General features: G+C 31.7%; 1 pseudogene; it reads right to left on the bottom strand.

The window, feature by feature from the left end:
- Positions 1 to 416: 416 nt before the first annotated feature.
- On the bottom strand, positions 417 to 6285 carry LOC149158146 (protein TORNADO 1-like; annotated as a pseudogene).
- Positions 6286 to 20852: the final 14567 nt, after the last annotated feature.

Here is a 20852-nt window from a genome sequence, read left to right as displayed (position 1 = left end):
CCTTCAATTCACAATCTCAGCGGTACTATTTGTTTGCCTTTGGTAGAATTGGATTTGTTGTGATTGGTTGTTGGTTTGGTTTCATTAGTCATGTTTTGTGGTTGTGTTATTGTTTGATTACAACCAACACATTGCAAACCTGTATAGCCTCTGGTTTGATATGGTCCTTAAGGTTGCATATCTCGGATTCCATAGTCATTTTTATGTGAACTCTTCTTAGCAACCTAGATGCATACTCCAGGTTTAAATTATCTGTAATAATGTCTCTATTCAATGTGCCCAAAGGTTTCCTGGTTTAAATGCTCAGTATTACTGTCCATATTTAATGTGCCCTATATATCCTTTATATTGAAGTCGATATTCAAATTTCCCAATGAATCCCACGTATTAATGTCCATGTATAGTATACTCATACCTTACGGGATTTTCATGAACTCGTTAAGATATGGAAGGATGCTCTGCACTGTTTTATTGTCGACTTTCATTAAATTGTACCTAAGTTGGCCGTCAAAAACATGCAATTTGTGCATGTATTCACATAACAGATGTAATTACAGTGCAGTCATGCCAGAAAAATTATTTCTCACCAACCTTTTTGCAAAGCCGCTGTCCGCTTTGAAAAAATAAATCATGTGTGGGACTTTTCTCTCTTCCAGTTGGATTGAGAAGTTGATCAAATTGTTCAATTTTTTCTGGAGTTACATCATAAGATTGCGCTCATAATACTTCAGTCCTTGAATTTCTTGCTTGATGTCCTAGAGGCCCCTCTCAATAATATTTAGTCTCTTTAATACCTTCTCAACCCCCTTTTCTATCCCAACAATGGTAGGAGACATAGACTCATCTTCATTTTCTTCTTCATCATCATTCTGAGCACCTTGACAAATGGGGATGGCATTACTTGATGGCACATCTAGCTCAACAAAGAGCTTGTAAAGATTGTGATATCATCTTTACAATACATCCCTAAATTCTTCCTCTCCAAGAAGGTCCCTTGCGTAGTTTAATCCAGCCCCTAAGATTTTATACCCTCCTTCAACAAAAAACACTCCAGCTATGATGATATTTATATATGTTATCTACTAGAACTAAGAGTATCTCTTGCTTCAAATACTCCACCAGAACAAATTGGTCCTTCCTATACCTTGGTGGTGGAAGGTCCTGCATACATTGTGGCCTTAAAGTAACTTGAACTAATAGTACCCCTTGGAAACTCGCATATGATGCACAAAGTCTTAGAATGCTTTCAACAACAGCCTAGTTCAAAACTTTAAGAGTCTCACTCAAGTCTTGTGATGAGCAAGCCAATATATCCATATAGTAGCCCATTTTGCTATGAGTTCAACTCGGATGTCAATGCCATTGATGACTATTGAGATGAGGTTATTCTCAAGTTTGTAAGTGGCAGTTTGTCTGTTATCTGACCCCAAGATTTTGTTGTAGAGGTGCACCCATGACAGATAAAAAAGGTGGCCATAAAAATGAGATAAGGTGCAAATCAAACTATTAGATATCGATATCAAATATATCGAAAGGAATTAATTGTTATGAATGATATCCAGTTTGATAAACAATAATAGGGAATTTGATTTTGTTCCTTGTATCTCACTCCACTCATTCTTAAATGACGGGCACTCTTTTGTGGAAACAACATAGTAAGGTAGTCGAACAACAAAACCAGAGGTAAGAAAAAAGGATGGTAGGTAGGGGCAACTTTGGGATATAATATTGCGGTCTGATGCTAAAGTGAAGAAATTTCCTAATGCAAGTTTCAAATTCCATTCTTGGTAGCACAAAAACACTATTGTGGGATCCTATAACCAAAGAAACTACCATTTGGACCTTATGTCTCGAGGGAAATATAGATTATGTAAGCTAAGCTACTGATGGATATTAATGCCTGGTCAACTACTTTGAGGCTTGAGATCTATCTATTCATATCTACTCTAGGTAATATATTGTAATGGAGATATTGACTCTAGACAACTTGGTGGTATTTTGATATCATTTATAGGGAAGGAGTTTCCCATTATGCATCTACATGTAATGCTGGTATGGATTGCAAATAGAAAAAGGTTTCTTACTTGAATTTCTTAAATGTGAGTTTGCACCATTCTTTTATAAATCTTCTAAGTGTCCTCAACTATTTCTATATCCTGGTCTCTTCAGCCATTGACATGTTGGTTTAGAGAATACATGCCAGTTGTGATGAATACAACATTCCTTGGGGCTTAAGTTTTAAGCAATCCCAGCTGTTGGACACCAATATTGATTACAAACTACAAAATCAATTATGATTTTCATTTCTCTAAATTTCTCATAGTGAGGCATATTTTCTTTGAGTTTTGTTATATCAGAAGCTTTCCAAACAAATAATTTGTTTCCGTGTGGGTTCCATGGTTCTTTGAGGTGTAGCAAATTTAAATTCGTAAATTCCAGGATTTGAGTCATTTACTTAGTTTCTGTTGTTCACTGGGAAGATTTGGCTCATGGAAACCATATATTTCATTTGTATCTTGAAACCTCTTTACGTAGAGAGAAATCCTAATCATTAATGGTCAGTTGTGACAAATTAAATGACTATCATTTCACACTAAAAGGCGAAAAGTATGAAAAGTGGTATTTTCCTCCCTACCAATATTCGTTGTAATGTCAATTGGATAGACTAGACACAAGGAAATTTTTCAAAGATGAGATTGAGAGAGTGGAGAAGAACTTATTGTGGGCTAGTAACTAGTTGATAAGTTTTATTGAAGTGCATTAAAAGATGGGTGGAGAGTGTGGACAAGCCATAACTGGTCGAAAATAATATGTTTTTGGTTATATTTTCTTCATTCCATAGAAGGATTTTATGGTTCATTCCAACTCTTTGTTGATAGAATCTAATCTAGATTGTATCCTATTGGATTTTTAAATATTCCATTTTCATAGGGAAATAAAGGAAAATCCGTGGCTGTTGGCACAAGTAGCCATCTATGAAATTTCTCTAATAGTTTTTCTATTTCAGACATGGAAGAACTGTAATGTAGTCCTGATAATGAAGGAGAATTTAGAACAATTCTAAGAGGCTTAAATATTGCCTTACAAAGAGAGATATGAGAGTTGATTATCAGGATAGATTCCAAACTGGTCATTGAAACATTGTTGGATAATTAGAGTGAATCATATGGAAGCATTCATTTTGTTCCTTGATGCATTCCCTATGTTCCTTGCTTTCCATGAACAAAGGGATACGTTGGAGGCATAAGCATTGTATCCCCATTTGTATGTAATAGTCGGGAATTTACCTGGGGAGATAGATAAGTAAACAAACATGGGGGAATGATTACGTAATGGCTCACAATATTCAAGTAGAAGCTCTTTATTACAATCTCGAATCAGTTTTCCTTAAATGGATAAGTGGGTGAATCTAACATATTATGCCTTCCACCCCAGGGAATATGATATCCAACTTCAACTCTATTCAAGGTTGAGCAGTAAATAGGACATGAGATCTATGATATTTAGAATAAATTAGTCATGTCTCCTATTCTTCTCAAAGATAAAAGAGACTCCAGTTTGACTATTTTCATTGTGTATTTTCAAGTATTAAAATCAAAGGGTCCTACCTGCAACTTTGGGAAGAATCCAGGAGTGTGATTTGAATCATTGCACTCAAAATGGCATCCAGTGTAGATGTAGCTTGATCCACCTAGCTTCCATGTTTGTGGCTTCTACCAACCTTCCTCTAGTATTGTAGGTATGAAAAGCTTCAAATTGTGATTGCGAGGATCTTGTTCATAATAGTGTTCTAGTTTCAACATCATGCTCACAAGGTGACTTGGGTGCACATTCTCAAAAATTATGGGACCAAATCCAAGTACTAAACCCTATAAATATTTTCTTAAAATAAACTCCAACTCTTTTCTAGTTGTAAAGCCCCTTTGTTTTCGATTTAAAGTAGATTCACTTTTGTTGTTCAGTCTTACTAGATGTCCAAGTACTTCCTCACAAAACCACTCACACTCGACTATGATGAAATAAAGCTCTTCAAAATAGATGATTTCTCCAACTTTATGCAAAGAGCATGCTATGGCTCTTCGCCTCTCTTCAACCTTTGTGGGGTCATCATAGCGAGACTGTATTCTTAGTGATGGAATATTCGTTTCACACAGTTGAGAAAACTCTTCCTATCTCATAACTGGCTTGTTGTAATGCTTAGATTTCCAATTGAACAATAACACTCTTAAGTCATAAGTAAATTTTGGGAACCCTTTCTAAAATTGTTTTCACTGTTTGCTGCACATGATGAGAAACCTCATTCACTAAACTAGATGACATTGCATCCACTGTATATACGGTTGGGGATAATTCAAAAAAGGTAGTGAAACAATCCTCAAGCCTGTAAACACATTGGACAGTTGATAAGTAAAATTCTAAACTTTCAAAAGTTTTATCAATATGAGTGAAAACAACTATGACATGAGTGAGAAAGGATTCTGCTCTTCTAGAATTGGAAACAATAAATCTTAGCTGATATACTATATCTTCTTCAAGTTCTTGAAGCTTTTTGGAATGTCTGTTGTCTGGTTTTCTGAATAGGAAAAAAATTATGAGAAAGAAAGATGGGCTCCCAGGACCAGGGAACATGAGATAATGAAAAGCATGGAACTCATGCTGACCCGCAAGGTCCCAAATTTAGATTCTAGTATCATCATCTTCCAAGACCTTGATTTTGTTACATTGAGTTCTTGTGATGGGTTCAACTTGGTGCAAAAGAGTTTTTATTTGGTCCACTGATGGAAGCTTGGCTCGAGCAAAACTCTACAATATGGAATTACATAGATTTGTTTTACCTGTAACCAAAATTGTAGGTATTGGTCACTTGAATTGGAAAAATCAATCTTGGTTTTCCAATTTATCATGGAATACCCAATAACATTCTTAACAAGGATACGTCATCTAATTTTAGAAACTGTAAAATTTTCTTACTCTTATGAATTTTTAAAAGCTTAAAACTATTTTTAGGTCATATTTTATTTGATTCCAAATAATGAATAATCTTCCTCGTGGTCATTGCATGATCGATCTATCTATCTATCTATAGTTGTTTTTAAGTATTATATATAATACATTATCATCCTCCTCATTGAATATTTCCACAATATATAGAAGAAGATTGGATCGTTTCCTTTACCTTTGTGTATAGTGAGAAATTAATTAAGGTTGAATAGGGAAAGTCATAAATCTTGCCTGCAAATTTTTGTCCACAGAGGAAAACTCTAGTAGTTTTGGGCACTTTCATGGGCATGTCTTCCAGAAATCAATATGTGGCTCAGAATTGGAATTTTTTCCAAGCTGTTGGTGAACACAATCAGTTTTAACAGAGGCTTGAAGTGGAGTTCCATTCAGATCAATCTCTTCAAGCCATGGATTCACCTGCAATGTATCCATAATTGCTTCAAGTATTGAATCTCCTGCAACTTCTTTACATCCCTTTAAAGACAAGGACTTCAAAGTTGCAATTCTTTGAAGAGCTACACGAATTTTGATGAAATCATCATTTATAGTGAATTTTAGTAAACTCTGGTTTGTGGAGATCATCTAAACCAATGCACTTACACCAGAACTACCCATCTTAGTCTGAGGTCCCCCAATGGAAAAAAATTCCAGATAATTATTTTCTTCAGGTTGGCCTAGTTTGAATCTATAAGAGGACAAAGAAAATGATCAATTCCTTTTCCTCCCATTGGATTTCTTTCAAGTTGCAAGGATTACAGGGTATGGTTCGAAAACAGAGAAACTACAATGTAGGAAACACCCTTATCACTGATGCCATTGTTTGACATATTGAGATGTTTCAGAGTCCTATTTTCTTGAAGGACCCTCTTGAACTCGTGAGAACATTTGGATTTTATATGATTTCCAGTTATATCCATGTTTTCTATGCTATTCTGTAAGACCTAGAACTATCAATTCTGTAAATATTTAGGACTTTATTGGAAGGGATGAGCTCCTCTAAGAGATTACAGCTGAAGTGACACACCTTTAAGGCCTTATGTTGACACCAATGTCAGAAATATCATGGTTAGGTCTATCAGGTGGATTACCGAATGATAAATTCTACCCATAAAGGCTCAAAACAATAGCTCCTACAATTGACTTCAGCATCTCTACATCCAAATCACCATTGCCATTACCACTTGAAGGAAGTGATGAAGTTGTTTCCTTTGATTTTCCATTTACTACAAAATGTTCCACGAGTTTTGGACTACCAAGTAAATCATCCGGCTTCAGTGGCACCATTCCACTATTTTCATTACCACTGAGAAATTATGAAGTAATCATTAATTTGAAGTGGGCATCACCTATCAGCTTCAGAAGATACTTTTTATATGTATCTATTGTTACCAATGGAAATTACAACCTCACCAAATTCTTTTTCATACTCTTGGATGCAAATTATTCCATATTGGTTATTGTTTGTTTAAACAAAAACAAGCTAGTTTCCCATCCTTGTAGACAATCTAGTGAAAAAAATCTAGTTGATTTCATTGGCTTCGTTGGTCTGAAGATGTTTTTTGTGTCACTAGAGCTACATCCATAGAATCCTCTTGCTGGTTCTTATGGAAACAAGCTTTCATTCATTGTAGGAAAAATAGATGAGAGGAAATGTTCATCATCTACTAACAGTTGCAAGTTTTTGGACTAGAGCATGCAATTTACTGCCTTATCATCAAAACCTAAAATACACCCTAACTTAACCACCTCACATAAACTCGCAACAAGTTCAGGATGCTCAGGAAACAAGCCAGATGAAATTTCCTCTGCAAAATCAGTTGCTGAGGACAAAGTTTCCTTTGGATTGTGTGGGCCAGAATTTTTGATCAAAATTTGCTTCTTACACTTTTCCCATCTCACCAAACTAGTTCTTCTTCCTTTAAACTTATCTTCCACACCATTTTATGTTGATACTGAAAGTGAGTACTCAACTGTATATGGTTTAGTAGCTTCATAGATAGTAGACTCAGCAAGAGTACTCACAATTTGATGCCTTATATGAGGTGGAAATTTGGCCAAAGGGTGTGCAATATATGCTAAGATAACTCTGTATATTCCTACTTTGACCATCCCCTTTCCTACATGAATCTTCTGGAAAGAAATGTCATTTGAAATAGAGATGTCAAAATTTTGTGTTCCTTGGGATATGTTCTGAGCACCAAGATGGATATAAATTGAGAACAAGGAGTCCAATGGTATATTGGGATCTGAAGGTTTAGGATGCCATGCAAATTTTGTGCTTGCAAAAGATCCCATGAACAACTCTTTCAACTTCAAGTCATCAACAATGAAGGTTTCATTTGGGGAACTTAGATGATATCTCCATAGTTTGTGTAAGCTTGCAATTTATTGCATCATCATTAAAACCTAAAATACACCCTAACTTAACGACCTCACATAAAACTGCAACAAGATCAAGATGCTTGAGCAACAAGCCAGCTGAAATTGCCTTTGCAAACTCAGTTGCTAAGAACATAGTTTCCTTTTTATTCCGTGGATCATACTTTTTGATCAAAATTTGCTTCTTACACTTTTCCCACCTCACCATACTGATTCTTCTTCCTTTAAACTTATCTTCCACAACATCTTTTGTTGGTATTGAAAGTGAGTACTCAACTATAGTTGGTTTAGTAGCTTCATAGATAGTAGACTCAATAAGAGTACTCACACTTTGGTTCGTTATATTAGGTGGAAATTTGGCGAAAGGGTGTGCAATATATGGTAAAATAACTTTGTATAGTCCTACTCCGACCATCCCCTTTCCTGCAAGAATCTTTTGCAAAGGGACGTCATTTGAAATAGAGATGTCAACCTTTTGTGTTGGTTGGGATATGTTTCAAGCTCCAAGATGGATATAAATTGAGAGAAATGAGTCCAATGGTATGTTGGGATGAGAAGGGTTATGATGCCATGCAAATTTTGGGCTTGCAGAAGATTCCATGAACAACTCTTTCAACTTCAAGTCATCAGCAATGAAGGTTTCATTTGGGTCATTCAGCTAGATATCTCCAGATCTTGTGTAAAATGCAAATTTATTGCATCATCATCAGTACCTAAAATACTCATTAACTTAACCACCTCATATAAACCTACAACAAGATCACGATGCTCAGGCAAAAAGCAAGTTGAAACCGCCTCTAAAAAATCAGTTGCTAACGACATAGTTTCCTTTTGATTGTTTGGATCAAACTTTTTTATCAAAATTCACTTCTTACACTTTTCCCATCTCACAAGACTAGTTCTTCTTCCTTTAAACTTATCTTCCACACCATTTTCTATTGGTACTGAAAGTGAGTACTCAACTCTAAATGGTTCAGTAGATTCATAGATAGTAAACTTAGCAAGAGTACTCACACTTTGATGCCTTATATCAAGTGGAAATTTGGCGAAAGGGTGTGCAAGATATGCTAAATTAAATCTGTATAGTCATACTCTGACCATCCCCTTTCTTGTAGGGATATTTTACAAAGGGATGTCATTTGAAATAGAGATGTCAACCTTTTATGTTGCTTGGGATATATTCTGAGCTCCAAGATGGATATAAATTGAGAACAATGAGTCTAATGGTATGTTGGGATTAGAAGGGTTAGGATGCGATGCAAATTTTGGGCTTGCAGAGATCCCATGAATAACTCTTTCAAATTCAAATCATTAGGAATGAAGGTTTCATTTGCAGCACTTAGTCGTTGTGTTAATGTCCATGTGAAATATACTCATGGATCCTCTTTTTTGTTATTATTTACATTAACACTATATTTTTTTTGCCAAAGTTTGTGACTAATTTCCCTTCAATCCTGCTATCCAACTACTAGAAGATAGGATTCCCAAGTTAGAGGTTAAATGAAATGTCCCAAGATACCTTTCCTTTGGGAACAAACTTTGGGTCAATGATCCAACTGCTAAACCACAACCTAGCTGACAATTAATTCATCCTCTTAATACATTGTTATGTATTTCCAAACTCCCAAATGGGCTCTAAAGCTATGACTTCTCTTCGACAATAACCAGGCTCCAAAGAACCTCTCTTCTCTTCTTTCAATAGCCTCGATGGTTAGAAAGGGCTTTTCTTCTCTATGTGAAATAGTCCCCACTCTGGGCATAAATCAATCTATAAAACACCTTGTTGGGCTCTAAAAGTATTACCCTTTGATGTAATAATTGTGAGACACATGGTATGTAGAGCATTATCTGTATAACAAAATTTGTCAGTCCAGAATTTGCCTTTATTTCCAAGTCCTAGATTAATGTGAGAACATCCTCGTTCACTCTCGTCTTTAATATCAGTGACAATTTATGTGCCATCTTTGACTAGGCTATGCCCTGTGAGGTTTTGTGACATGTGGTTATTTTTTATGTCATGTTATAAACTATCTAGACTCTGGCATAGCTCTATATTGGATTAAATTCAACATTAATACTCCTCTCTTTCTTCTCTGCTTAGCCACTAGTATAAAGCACATTGCTTCTTTTTATGCAATAAATCCTGCACTAGAGATTTTTTAAATATCTAAAGTTTTGGGTGAATATTTACTGTTTTAAGTATTGTTAAATATTATTTTAGAAATATAAATATTATTTTGATTAAACATATATATATTTTTAAATGTATTTTGATTAATTTTTTATAATTTTTATTATAAATTTGTAAATAATAATTTAAGTTTTATATATTTATAATAAAATATATATTTAAAAAGTTTTCTTTATGACATATAAATTAGGTCTTTATAAAAGTAATTTAGTTAAAATAAGGCTATGATAATCTTAATTTGGATTAGGTTTTTACTTATTGAAAGTCTGGCTATGATGAGTTATCAAAGACAAAAATACCTATGATTTTTCAACTCTAGTTACAATCACTATTTGTGTGAGAGGAATAGTCCAAAGATGTTAATTCTTAGATAAATCATTGGAGAATATAAATGATCAATTGACAATACAATTAAAATAACATAACATTTAAAGTAAAGGAGTGAGTTTGGTTTAATTAAGTAGGGGATAAATAAATTAAGGTACTTTACTACGGTTATCTAACCCAATCTAAAACATAAAAATGTCTTTATATTAGAACTAGTTTAAAGAAAATCAACATTTTTAAAATAAGATTGAACTCTCACGATCTCCATTATGAAACATGGCACTGGAAAAATTGAAAAACACAATGGGATGAAGTTGTCTCTCATCTTCATGATACTAAAAAGGTAGAGGATGGAAAACACATTTTAAAAATGTAGAGGATAGAAAATGCATTTTTTAAGAGTATTTTACATATACCCATATTAGACCTCAAGTTTAAATTATTTGTAATAATAACTATAATGCCTTGTTAAGTCACCAAAATTATAAACATTTAGTAATGGTTATTTTCAAGTACTCGTCATTCTAATATTCTTGCCACAAAAATCTTCAAACTATCATTATGATTTTTCACTCAAATTTCTCTATAGTTAGATCACATAAGATCTCACATATTTTTTCATCTATGCTCTTCTTCTATATGGGCTACTCACTTATGACATTTCCTTTGCAACATCTAGTTCAAATGCTACTATATATCAAATTTTGAGTAATATCATTGGCTATGTCAATTGAGGTTATCTCAGGTGGTTGAGCAAAATATGTAGTGACATGATGACATATAATGCCAACAATTTCACCCTAGCCATGATGAGAAACCTCAAAACCTCTTTACCATCCACCTAACAAATTATTGAAAACTAAATTAAAATTATGGAAGTTGTATTTATTTGTATTGTCTTTTATTTTAAGGTATCATAGCAAGTTTCTATAATATGTATCCTTTGAAGACAATTATTGCAACTTATTGATCATAAAATTTCATTTGCACTACTTTCTAGTAAATATTTCATAATTTAACTTAATATTGAGACTACTTTATAGTAATCATTGAAAGCACACAACCTTTGTGTTTTTCATGATATCTACCCCCACCTCCACCCTCATCCTCACCTTCACATTCACCTTCGTCTTCATATAATGGTTACGACATCTACAGGATTAAGCACATGAAACATAAAGGGAGTGATCTTTAACATTAATGTCTTGAATTAGATTACCCACAAATGATTGTCAAGACTTATTTCATCTATACAAATAATTGTTGTATGAAGTAGTAGTTGTGGGAGGGAACCACCCTTGAATTTTATCAATCCATGAGATCACCAAAGAGATTAGCTACCTAAGTTGGTAAATAATTTAGCCATGAGATAGTCCAGTATGCCAACAATTGCTTGATTTTTACTAGTAAATAATTTGATTTATCCCATATATATCAAATCCCATTACCTTGATTTATCTCTTTAAATACTCTTTTGATTTTCTTTGAGTTAATAAAGTTTGGTAACAAATGCACATTTTATACTTTCTCATAATAGGAAGTAGATTGACCCACTCTCTTTAGTATTAAGTTTTCTTCCATTATTATTGTGTTCTCTCCTTCTCACTACATATTCACACCACCATTATGAGATCAAATATCATTTCCTTGATCTATTCCCAACACCATATCCCTATCTTTGACATCATTTCCCTATAGTCTTTCATTATCTTGATGGAATTATCATTGCTCCATTCATCCATAATCAATATCACGCATAATCTAGTTCAGGTCAAATTGAAGACAAATGCTCATTTATGCAAAACTCTGTTAATGTCTTGTTGGATTGATTAAGTTTTTTACATCAAAGCATCTTACAATTTGTCTAGTGGTAAGTAAGAAATCAAAATCTCTATAACACCATTATTACTAGGTTGGAAATCATGAGGCACAATTACATATTGTGAGTTGACTAGAACATTAAAAGTGCATGCTAAAGTTGTATAAGTGATGCACTTGATAGGGTTGAAGATTGTAGGTAATTTGAAATATTATTGAAAGCCATTGTTCAAAGTTTCTAACGTGTTAATAATCTCCACTCTATATCATGTAGTATTTATAGAATATGAGAATTTGACTAGAAAGAATTACAATTTATAAAGTCATAAGATACTGATAATAATTTGTGAGCTTTGAGATTTTGATCAAACCATGATAAGAAGAGAAAGGACACCGAAAATTGATCATGAAGACTATGATAAAAGACATAGTGAAGCTTTAATGCTTCTAAAATTGTGAATAAAAAATCCTTTAATTTTTGGTAAGGAATGTAAAATAGCATCAGACTTATGCCCAACCATCAAGGAGCCTTATAAGCTAAAAAAACATTGTATGTGAAAATTTTCTTGTTTTCCATGAAATTGTGAGGAGGAGAATTAATCTCTCTCATATTAGGAAGGTAATAGATGATGAAGATATGACTACTTTGTTGATATTAAGCTTACCACCATCATTTGATTCAGTTTTTTAGTGATTGCATGTGCTTGTGGAGACTCGAAAACTTATGTTTACATAGTTATGAACATTTACTCTATGGAAGGAGAGGAGATTAAAGTAGAGAGAGGCATTGAACTCATCCACCATAGATAATGCATTCATTGCATGGTACAAAGGCAAAGAGAAACAAAACAATGGTAACAATGTATCTAAGAAATTTATGTTAAATGTTATTATTGTGACAAACTTAGACAATCCAATAAAGGTTATTAAGAAAACAAGTATTACTTGGTAATAGGTTAAAATAAATCAAGACATTTAAAGGTCGTTGATGGAGAGGGTGAAGAAGAAGAATTGAGTTATTTTTCATTTTTGGTTTCACAACATCAATCAATAAAATTTACAACCTTGTATTTCAATTTAGACATATATCTTATCATTTCGAATTTCACAAGAATTGGTATATCTATGTGGGATGCTCATGTCACAATAAGTAATATTTTAAGTTATACATAAAAAAAAAAACTTCAACCATATTTAATATGAGTAGTATATTAAGTTAAAAATAAATATATATCTGATAATTATAATAAAAAATTGAAACATTTAAACCACCGTAGATTTGATTCATCTCATCTCTTGGTAGATCAAGAGTTAAGATGGATCTATGCCTTGAGAAAAGTCCAAAGCAATGGAGACAATGCATCATGAATCCATCACAAGGATCAAAATATTTCATTCTACATCTCAAGATGTTAAAATAAAATAAAAAATCATAAAATTAAATAAATTATAAATTTATTTTAAATTATTATTATTAATAACTAATTACAAAAGAAATTAATATATAAGTTGAACACATACATTAAAAAAACTTGGAACGAGATTCTTAACCATGGAGATTTACCTCCACTTTACAATGAATATTCTTAATCTATAAATAGACTTTGTTACAATACCATGACTTTTCAATACCACATGCCCAAGAAACCATAACTCATTTCAAATGACACTTATTCATATGCCATTTTTTAATTAATCAATTTAATTAAAAGGGAGCTTATATCCATACCATCCACCTAATAATTATTGATAATTCAAATAAAATTCTCCAAGGAAGTTGCTATAAGATGTATCCCTTGAAGAAGATTATTATAGCTTGTATATCACAAGATTTCATTTGCACTATGTTTTAGTAATAATTTCATAATTTTACTTAATGCCATGACTAATTTATATTAATCATTGAAAGAACACTGCCTTTATGTTTTGCATAATATCTCTGAGGCCTCCACCCTTACCTGAACACCTTGGCTCTCATATGACCGTTAAGACATCTAAGAGGATTAATCACATAAAGCATAAGGGGAGTGATCATTGCTAGTGATGAAACACAGGTTCAAATCTTTGCGAGTGATATGTTGAGTTATAATGGCAGCAATCTCACCCTAGATCAACAAAGTCCATTACAATGTAGCTAGCTAGTATGAATATATATTAAGGATCAAAATTCCACCAAAACTAACTAAATTATAGCCTTAATTATTATTATTATTACTATTATTATTACAAAAAGAATTAATATATAAATTAAAAACACATACATTTAAAATACATAACAAGATTTTTAACCATGGATATTTATCTCCACTTTACCATGGAGATTCTTTTGTAAATAGACTTTGTTACAATACCATGTGCCAATAGCATGACTTATTAATACCATAAGCCCAAGAAAACAATACCATGGATTATCATAAGATTTCATTTGCATATCATTTTAGTAATGATTTCATAATTTCACTTAGCAAATAGTTTATACTAATCATTTGAAGCAAACAGTCTTTATGTTTTTGCATAATATTTCCCTACACCTAGCGTAGCATGAATCCATAAAGGAAACAAATACCATAAAAAATATCTAAATTATAACTTTATTATTACTATTATTATTAACGAGGCTACATCCAACTTAACTCCTAGAGGGATCAAATCTCTCGAAGTGTAAACCTATTTATCAATAATATGATTACTTTTATCAATAATATGTAAATACATCTAATATTAATATAATAATTTTAAAGATGCTAAATGTAATCTCGTCATTTTAATTTTAAATATGCTTAGTTACCTCAGTTTGTTGAGATGATAAATATTGTTAATAATTTTAATGAAAGATTAATTTTATCAATAATGTGTAAATACATATAATATTAATATAATAATTATGCTTAATTACCTCAGTTTATTGAGATGATAAATATTGTTAATAACTTTAATGAATGATTAATTTTATCAATAATGTGTAAATACATATAATATTAATATAATAATTTTAAAGATGCTAAATATAATCTTGTCGTTTTAATTTTAAATTTGTTTATTTACCTCAGTTTGTTGAGATGATAAATATTGTTAATAACTTTAATAATGAAAAATGATGAAATAAATATTTTGAATGAAAAGTGTCAATGTAATAGTGTTGAATGATAGAACACATACACACTCTCTCTCCATCTCTCCCTTGTCACTCCTCTCTCTCCACTTCTCACTCTATGTATTTCTTCTTCACTCGATCTCTCCTCTTTTCTCGCTCCCTCTCTCCTCCTCTCTCTCGTCCTTCCTCTCTCTCCTTTTCTCTCCTACCTCCCTCTCTCTTCCCCCATCTCTCTCTCTCTCTCTCTCTCTCTCTCTCTCTCTTTTCCCTCCAATCCTCTCTCTTCCCCCATCACTTTCCACCTCTATCTCAAGCCCCCTCTCCCCCTTTCTATTCCCCCATCACTCTCTCTCTATTTCTCTCTCTTCCTCCAATCCCCTCTCTCTCTCTCTCTCTCTCTCTCTCTCTCTCTCTCTCCAATCCTATCTCTTCCCCTATCACACACAATTCCTCTCTCTACATCTATGTTACTATATCCCTCCCTCTCTCCTCCTCTCTCCTTATCTCCCCCATTCTCTCCATCTCTCCTTATTTTTATATTTATCTCACCCCTAAACATACACACACTCTCTCCACCTCTCCCTTGTCACTCCCTCTCTCTCTCCACTTCTTATTCTCTCTATCTTTGTTCTTCTCTCCCTCTCTCCCCATCCAACTCCATCTCCCTATCCCTCCCTCTCTCCTCCTCTCTCTCAAGTACTCTCTCTCATCCTTCCTCTCTCCCATTTTCTCTCCTACCTCCTCTCTCTTCCCCCATCCCTCTCTCTATGTGCCCTCCAATCTTCTCACTATCTCCCTACCTCTTTCCTCTCTCTCCCCCTCCATATTTGTGTCTCCCTCTCCATTTCTTACCCTTCTCTACCCCTCTCACTCCTCCCCCTATCTCACTCATCTCCCTTTCCAATTTATTTAGATCTCTCCCTTGTCACTCCCCCATCTCTCCACCTCTATCACACTATGTATTCATTCTTTCCTCTCATATATATCTAGAGTTAATATATATCATGATATATTAATATATATTATAATATAACAAATTTAATAGTGTATTAATATAAAGTTATCCACTTTAATAATATTAATATTATAACATATTAATATTAATATTATATTTAATAATAATACTAATATTAATCTTTTGATATTAATATTATGGTTAATAATGTTGTTTTGCATGTTATTAATAATAATTTGGCCCATAGGGCTTCACATAAATAAAACCTAATTTTTGAGTGTTTGTAAATATAAAGTGGATTATGGAGTAAATATAAAAAATGATTTTATTTATTTACCATAGCTCTTTTATTTACTATGGTATTTGGCCCATGGTATTTTTGATCTAGGTTGGATCGTACTAAAATGGTATTTAGCTCATAGGGTTGACCTAAATAAAACCTCTTTTTGAGTTTTTGTAAATATAAAGAGGTTTATGGAGTAAATATGAAAAGAAGTTTTATTTATTTACCATACCTCTAGTTTATTTATATTTTTCTTTATTTACTATTCCTCTAGAGTAAGTATAAAAAGAGGTTTTATTTATTTACCATACCTCTAGTTTATTTATATTTTTATTTATTCACTATACCTCTAGAGTAAGTATAAAAAGAGGTTTTATTTATTTACCATACCTTGAGTTTATTTATATTTATATTTATTTATCATACCTCTGTGTTTATACGTAATAATAATTAGATTGATTTTTAAATAGAGCATTAAAAATGTTAAACGTTTAGGTTTACATTTTCGTTTACGTTTACATGTCTACGTGAGATCTACCCCTGTGTTGGGTTGTCTACATGTTTACGTGAGTTGGGTGCAATTACAAAAATAATTAATATATAGATTAAAAACATGTACATTTAGAAAGCATGGAACAAGATTCTTAACCATGAAGATTTACTTCCACTTTACCATGGAGGTTCTTAATTTGTAAATAGACTTTGTTATAATAATATGCACCAATTACGCTTATCAATAACATATGCCCAAGAAAAAAATACCATGACTTATCATAAAATTACATTTTCATATATTTTTAGTAATAATTTCATAACTTCACTTAACATTGAGACTAATTTATATTAATCATTAGAAGTAATCATTATCTATGTTTTACCTAATATCAACCCACCTCTAGCCTCACACTCTCTTACGTCAAATTAAGGCATCTTTCAAGATTAAACACATGAAACATAAATATAGTCATTGTTAGAATTAGTGCTTTCAATTAAATTTCCCACAAATGATTTTTAGTACTTACTTCATCTCTACAAATCATTGTTGGATAAAGTACAAATAATTGTGAGAGGGAACCACCATTCAATTTTATCAAGCCATGATATCACTAGATAGATTAGCTACCCAAGTTGGTAAATAGTGTACCCATGAGATAGTTCAATGTGCCAATAGATTAGCTACCCAAGTTGGTAAATAGTCTACCCATGAGATAGTTCAATGTGCCAACATTTGCTCAACTTTTACTCGTAAATAGGTCGGTTTATCCCATCTCTATCAAATGCATTAGCTTGATTTATCTTTCTAGATACTCTTTCAATTTTCCTTGAGTTAATTTTGCAATAGTTTTCGGCTTTCTCATAATAGGAAGTAGATTGACCAACTCTCTTTCTATTGAGTTTTCTTCCATTCTTCTTTGAGTTAATTTTGCAATAGTTTTCGGCTTTCTCATAATAGGAAGTAGATTGACCAACTCTCTTTCTATTGAGTTTTCTTCCATTCTTCTTATGTTCTTTCCTTTTCACCGAAAGTTTGCACCACCATTATGAGATCAATATAATTTTCTTGTCCTATTTAAAACAGGGCTTTATGGTAAGTAAGAAATAAAAGTCTCTATATCACCATTATTTAAAGCACTAGGTTGAATATCTCAAGACATAATTACATATTGTGAGTTAAATAGAACATTGAAAGCCAGGGTAAAGATACCATTAATGCATTTGATAAGATTGAATATTGTAGCTAATTTGAGATATTATTAAAATTTATTGTTTAAATTATAACAGGTTAATAATTACCACTTTTTATTATTTAGTATTTGAAGAATATAAAAATTTAACTAAAAGAATTACACTTGCTAGTTCGAAACATGTGGGCCAAAAAATTCTCTCCTATGATTTCTATCGAAAGACTTTGTTTAATTAAAAGAATTACAATTTATAAAGTTATAAAGCTATAAAATACTAATAATTAGTGAGTTTTGAGATTTTGATTAAATCATAATAAGAAAATAAAAGAAGCCAAAAATTGATTATGAAGACTATGGTAAAATACATAATAAAGCTTTAATTTTTCTAAAATTGTTAATTACAAATGCTTTAATTCCAAAGATAAGAAATGTAAAAATAATATTATCCTTATGACCAATTATCAAGAATAATTCTCGAGCATTATAAGTTGGACAATCACAGTGTTTGAAAAATTGTTTGTTTTCCATGAAATTGCAAGGAAGATGATCCAACTTATCCAACTTTCTGATATTATGAAGTAAGTAGATCATGAAGATATGACTACTTTATTGATGCTAAGCTTACTACCCTCATTTTATTCATTTTTTTTATTGTTTGCATATGCTTAGGGAGACTCAAAAACTTATATTTTTGAGTCTATAAACCTTTCTTCTACAAAAGGAAAACAAATTAAATTAGAGAGAAGCATCAACTTCATCCACCATAGATAATGTAGTCTATAAACATTTCTTCTACAAAAAGAAAACAAATTATAAGCATTTCTTCTATAAAAGGAAAACAAATTAAATTAGAGAGAAGCAGCAACTTCATCCACCATAGATAATTCATCCAGTGCATGGTACAAGAGAAAAGAAAAGAGAAACACAAAAATGGTATTAATGTATTTAAAAAATATATGTTTAGATGTCATATTGTGATCAACTTGGACACTTCAATAAAGATGGTTAAAAAGAGATTATTACTCAATAAGAGGTTAAAATAGATTAAGACATGCAAAGGTTGTTGAAGGATATGAATAAGAAGAAATAGGTCATTTTTAATTTTTGCTTCCCAAATTCATTCAATAAAATCTACAACCTTTTATTTAAATTCAAACATATCTTATCGTTACACATTTCATATGAACTGGTATGTAATTTTTGTTGGATATAAGAGTTATAAAGAATCAAGGACATTAGGTGATAATTGAGCTTACTACCTATGTTGGATGTTCATGTTATAATAAGAAATATTTTAAGTTATACCTTCAAAAAAATTCTTTACCCATATTTAATATGAGTAATATATTAAATTAAAAATAAATATATATCTAATAATTATAATAAAAATTGAAATATTTGCACTACAAGAGATTTGATTCATCTTGTGTCTTGGTAGATCAAAATTTAAGATGGATCAATTCCTTGAAAAAAGTCCAAAGGAATTTAGCTGGTGCAGTAGGAATTCATAATAAAGATCAAAATACCTACTTCATGATACATCTCACGTTCCTAAAATTACAAAAACCATAAAACCTAATTAAATTATAACTTTATTAATATTAAAATTATTAATTACAAAATAATTAATATATAAGTTAAACACACATACATTTAAAAAACATAGAACAAGATTCTTAATCATCTATATTTATCTCCACTTCACCATGGAAATTCTTAATCTTTAAATAGACTTTGTTACGATACCATGGGCCAATTACCATGGCTTTTCAATACCACATACCCAAGATATCATAACTCACCTCAAAGACATTTATTCATATGACATTTTTTTAATTAATCAATTTAATTAAAAGGAGAACATTTCATAACTACTTTGGAGATAAATCTCAACATTTTACTTGTTTATGCTATCATTGATAATATAGAATATTCCATGGAGGTTATATCCATATCAAACGCCTAATCATTATTGATAATGAAATTAAAATTTGTATTATATTTTTCTTTATGGTATTATAGCAAGTTGATAATAAGATGCATCCCTTGAAAAATATTATCCCAACTTGTTGATCATAAGATTTCATTTGCACTATTTTTTAGCAAAAAAAAATGTAATTTTACTTAATAAATATTAATCATTGGAATCATATTGTCTTTATGTTTTTCATAATATCTATCCCACCTCAACTCTCACATTCAAATTTACCTTCACCTTCACTCTCATATCATCGTTATGACATCTACCAGGATTAAGCACATTAAGCATAAAGGAAGAGATAATTAACATTAGTTTCTTCAATCACATTTCCCACAAATGATTTTCAATACTTATTCAAATCTCTACGTATCATTTTTGGATGAAGCAGAAACAATTGTGGGAATAAGCCATGAGATCACTAAATAGAGTAGCTACCCAAGTTGGTAAATAATAATAATCTAGCTATTAGATATTCCAATGTGTCAACAAGTGCTGGACTTTTACTTGTAAATAAGTCGATTCATCCCATCGCTATTAAACTCACTACCTTTGATTAATATTTTTAGATACTCTTATGATTTTCTTTTAGTTAATTTTTTTTTTTTTTGGTAATAGATGCCTATTTTCTAATTTCTTATAATAGGAAGTAGATTGACCAACCCTCCTTAGTATTGAGTTTTCTTTCATTCTTCTCATATTCACTCCTTCCCATTAAAGATTTACACCACCATTATGAGATAAATATCATTTTCTTGATCTGTGGCCAACACCAACCCTCTTTAATATTGAGTTTTCTTTCATTCTTCTCATATTCACTCCTTCCCATTAAAGATTTACACCACCATTATGAGATAAATATCATTTCCTTGATCTGTGGCCAACACCATCTTCTTTGATGAAATTTTCATTGCCCCAAAAATTAATAATCAACATAAGCATAATCTAGTTAAGGTATTACGGAATAAAAAGTGCTCATGTATGAAAAAATATGTTTAAGGTATTGTTGGATTATTTAAGTTTTTTTTTTTTTTTTTTTTTATATTAAAGGCTCTTATAATTTGTCTTTGGGTGAGTAAGAAACCAAAATTTCCAAATCACCATTATTTAAAGCACTCGGTAAATATCTCGAAGCACAATT

Source organism: Pinus tabuliformis, chromosome 5_2, assembly GCF_031772625.1.
Source record: "Pinus tabuliformis cultivar Carrire ecotype Pingquan chromosome 5_2, CPIR1, whole genome shotgun sequence".
Lineage (NCBI taxonomy): Eukaryota > Viridiplantae > Streptophyta > Pinopsida > Pinales > Pinaceae > Pinus > Pinus tabuliformis.
The sequence above is the reverse complement of the archived record's forward strand: the minus strand, read 5'-3'. Positions and strand labels throughout refer to the sequence as shown.